This window comes from Sinohyriopsis cumingii, chromosome 18, assembly GCF_028554795.1.
Source record: "Sinohyriopsis cumingii isolate HCF-2022 chromosome 18, ASM2855479v2, whole genome shotgun sequence".
Classification (NCBI taxonomy): Eukaryota; Metazoa; Mollusca; class Bivalvia; order Unionida; family Unionidae; genus Sinohyriopsis; species Sinohyriopsis cumingii.
Window position 1 is genome coordinate 66,193,842 of NC_142978.1, and position 5,168 is coordinate 66,199,009.

The following is a 5,168-nucleotide window of genomic DNA, read 5'->3' on the forward strand; positions in this document are numbered from 1 at the left end:
AATATATTACATGCAGCAAGTTGTGACTTGGATTGCAATTGGGGGCACCGCACAGGGTGCAAATAGTTGTTGTCTCATCAGTGTCGTAAACTTTACTTCATACATAAGAAAATGTTATTGTACCAAACCTACTAACAATGATATAGTATGAATGAGCAAGACAATATTATATTACAGTCATTATGGGTGTTATTTAACCGAACTAAGTCCCCTGCTTTGGTTTTCTTACATATAGCGTACAAAGAGAACAAAGGGAGAAAACTATTTGATAGTTTTTTTTTAACTAATGATTTAACAAAGTAACCCTTCAATCGTGTTGTTTCAATGACCTAGTAAATTGGCACTAGCTGCTTTTAGCAAAAGTAGAAACGCGATATAATAAACATAGCCGAAAAGAAATATTTATCCAGCTTATCTGGCCGTTTAAACTACGGTTTTAATCGAGTGATCGACAAGATCTATCCTTCTCTGAAAAGGACTGTACTTTATATACCATCACCAGGATCAACGAGGACGCCAATACTCATAATAATCATTGGGGAAAAAGAGTGAAAGAGTTTATGAAACTAACTGACAGAATTAATATTTGCATGATATTTTTCTTTCAAAATGCCATGCAAGCTTATTTCGTGGTGACTGTAAATACTTTCTTAACTACTGAGTAAAACAGCCAGTTATGATTTAGCCAGTTCGTATTGTAAACAAGATCCCATCCACTTTTGTATCGAGCGTGTAACTGAGATACCATATTTAATAAGTTTAACTGACTGAAATTGAAAGATTCCGAAGTTGCAAAAGCCTTCCAGGCAATGATTGGTGGGAAATTTGCACCGCTCACTATCCTCGATGCTGACAATACCGACATGGACACGTTGATCACTACCTTCAATACAACAACGACCGAAACAGCCAGCAGTATCCTCGGTAGACATCGCCCAGTCAAGAAACCCTGTGTCATAGCTGAGGTTCTGAACCTGTGTGACAAGAGGAGGGAACTGAAGAAGAAAAAGAGCGATACAAAAGGGGCAGAGCAGTACAGGGCAGTCAACCGGGAAGTCAAGAAAAGCTTGAGAAAAGCAAAAGAGGACTGGATAGAAGAAATGTCAAAAGGCACTGAGGTAAACTTGAAAATGAACAACAGCAGGAAAGCATACCAACTGGTCCATGTTCTAACAAGCACAAAACAACGGCGGGTTACCTCCTTTTAGGACAAAGCTGGAAACTGTCTCGCAGAAGAAAAAGATATTCTGAAAAGATGGACAGAGTACTGCTCAGAACTTTACAATCACCGAGCCACAAAAGATCCAGAGGTACTGAACAACGACAACTACCTTATCATACGAGAAGAAGTAGAAGCCACAGTGAGATCACTGAAACAGTGTAAGTCAGCAGGAGTGGACAACATCGCAGCAGAACTAATCCAAGCTGGTGGGGGGGGGAAGCAATGATTAGCGCCCTCACAAACATGTGCAACAAGATCTGGCAAACAGGAGTATGACCCAATCACTGATCATCACCCTCCCCTAGAGAGACAACTTGTAACAGTGTCAAAACCACCGTACAATCAGTCTTATAAGCCATCCAAGCAAAGTCATGCTAAGGATACTGCTGAACAGACTAAAAACACAAGCTGAAAAGATCATTGCCGAGGAGCAGGCGGGGTCCTGAGTAGGGCGCAGCACAACAGAGCAGATCTTCAACCTCAGGATATTGTGTGAGAAGTACCTTCAACACCAGCAAGATCTGTACCACATTTTCGTGGATTTCAAGAACGCATTTGACAAGGTAGGGCATGCAGCCTTGTGGGCGACCATGAGACTGTACAACATCAATGCCAACCTCATAACGGTAATATAGCACCTCTACAAGGCCACCAGTTCAGTATTCTTCAATGGCAACATAGGGGACTGGTTCAGAACGACAGTCGGAGTCAGACAAGGCTGTCTGCTCTCTCCCACACTATTCAACATCTTTCGGGAGAGAATCATGGCAGACGCGCTTGATAAGCGTACAGGGATAGTCAGCATCGGAGGCAGAACAATCACCAACTTACGTTTTGCTGATGACATTGATGGACTAGCAGGAAAAGAGCAAGAATTAGCTAGCTTAGTAGAGAGCTTTGACAAAACCTCTGCAGCCTTTAGCATAGAAATTAGTGCAGAGAAGACCAAAACGATGACCAACAACACCAAGGGCATCAGCACTGACATCAGGGTCCAAGGTACAAAGTTAGAAACATTCCACAGCTTCAAGTATTTGGAGGCACCTGTAACAGATGAAGGATCGAAGCTTGAAATACTCTCCAGGATTGCACAGACAACAGCAGCGCTGACAAAACTGAAGCCCATCTGGAAGAACAAATCATCTCACTCAGCTCAAAAGTCAGATTGATGCACTCACTGGTGATCTCAGATTTCTCTATGCCTATAAATCATGGACCATAGCAGCGGACATGGAGAAATGGATACAGGCTACAGAGATGAGATGTTTCCGAAAGATCCTTGGAGTCACGTACAAAGAGCATATCACCAATGAAGAAATACGCCAAAAAGAATAAGACAGCCGTTGGGCCTCACGATGACCTGATCATAGTTATAAAATGGAAACTGCAGTGGTGGTATGGACATGTCTCACGATCATCAGGACTTGCCAAGACAATCCTACAAGGCACTGTCCAAGGCAGAAGAAAGAGAGGCAGGCAAAGAAAGAGGTAGGAAGATAACACTGGATAGTGGACAGGCTTGACGCTGAGCAACTCACTGAGAAAGACGGAAAATCGAGAGAAATGGAGGAAGTTGGTTGTTCGGTCTTGTGCGGTGCCCACACGGTCTTCCAGACTACGGGACTGATGATGACGAAGAGGAGGAACTGACTGTATTTCTACTTTAAAAATAGTCGAGAGAAATAAGTTTTTAATTACTTACTGTCAAGATCCATGGCCGGATGTGACGTATAAATGTGTCTCCATGATACACATAACCAATATTCATTCTTTGGTAGGGATAGGATTTCCTTGTAGCAACAAAAATATACCCTATATTCAGCTTTCATAGTGGAGATCAGAAACATGAGAAAATTAAAGTCCGTAACCGAAATTATGTACATTTATTATTAGCCTAGAGGAATCAAAATTGATTTCATAACATAAATTGATGCCTACAATGTTTTTCAGTGTAAAAATCTTTTGTAATTAAAAAACTGAAGCCTGCCTTGTTACCATTTACTATTTTCGAGGCACTATTACAGTGAAGATAACAGAATCATATCATATTTTTATAATGATTAATGATTCCAGTTTCAATATTGAAATGATGAAAATTATAGAATATATACTGCATTACTACCACAACTGTAAGTTATATATACACGTACCACGAGTGAAACAGTAATATGTACACCTGTTTTAATCCAGCGCATGACATTAGGTTTAGCACAATAGATTGATATCTAACAATGAAGTGTTCATCCTGCTGGAGAAGAAAAACTAATCAGACAGTTAACTGTATAAAATGGAAACAAAAATTTTAGCATGTTTTTAAAGCACTAATTGGCTTTTTATTATCAATTACTAATACACCCTTGTTGATAAGCTATTTGGTTTGTTTTTATATGCTCTAAGGATTTATGTAAAGTACAACTCAAAAATGCGTTCTATTTGATAAAACTGTGTTTATTATATTTTATTTCCCTCCCCATCGCCAAAAAAAACTAATATTTTTTATTTTGTACCTTTTAAAGTTTTCAAAAAACAATGGTTACATAGAGGACTTCCAATTACTTGTGGTCATGAACAAATGACTCATCAGCTAGTATCACACAAATAAGTTATAAATACTGCACATACGATAGCATTGACACTTATTGACTTTGACTGTTAGAGTCATGTCAAAAGTCTTTACCTCTATTCGTTTCCTTTCTTTAAAGATCCAAGTATCAAAAGAACGATATTTCCTAGAATTTATCTGCACATTTTGCCCTTTATCAAAATGGGAAACAGTGGTAACGTTTGCTCGAGCTTCACATGTGCCAATTTCTTAGTGACTTCGCTGAATGCATCTGTTAGGTTATTACTGAAAGTTTCAATGTACTCATATCATGGAGAAACTGTGAACCAGTCTAGAAATAGGTTAATGCAGAATAGAGTATATACCGATTTAGTGGTCGATATATGGCAAATAATGACATGTAAACAATATAATATATTTAACAGCTTATCCTCTCTGTAGCTGAAAATAAAACAATATTGAAACATGGTTATATCGATCCGATTTGGTTTTTTGTACAGACTTAGCTTAGGTACACTCAATAATATAAGTAGCTTTTGTTGTTGTTCTAGGGTTTAGCGCCATTTGTCAGCACAAGATAGGCTATACATGGCAGCCAGTGTAACTGGTGGAGGAAGAACCCTGGAAAACCCAGGGAAAAACCACCGACCCACGAGAAGCTACTGGCAGGCTTTCCCACGTACCCACGCTAGCCGAGCCTTGGACTCGAACCCAAGCAGACAGAGGTGAGATGGCAGTGATCCGGAACGGTGAGCGCTTTAGACCACTCGGCCACTCGGAGCTCCAATATAAGTAGCACCTGAATCATTAGGTGTACAATTTATAACACCTGATTCATTAGGTGTACAATTTATAACACCTGAATCATTAGGTGTACAATTTATAACTCCTAATTCATTAGGTCTACAATTTATAACACCTGAATCATTAGGTGTACAATTTATAACACCTGATTCATTAGGTGTACAGCTTATAACACGTTTCATGCACATGAACACAAACAAATGACGCTGCTAATGTGGGTTTCTCCAACATGGAATATTGTATTATGGATGGATCTATACTGAGAAAAACAGGTTTTATCACAAACATGTATAAATTCAAAGTTATTGAAGTTTTACTATTCTGGTGTTTCATCATGTTTACTATGGGAATTCAAGTAGTACCTTGAGTTATATAGGTAATACCAAACTGATAACTAGCAACGATTTAATTCTAACATTGTAATTCGGTATGTATACGCCACTTTATATAAGAGCGGGTGTTTTGTTTCAGGGATTATCTATGATATGTCTTCTCTTTTGTTGCAACTCCCATCATGCTACAACTGCTCATAATTTCGTTACATTATTTAAAATGTATTGTGTCTGTGAACATTAAGTC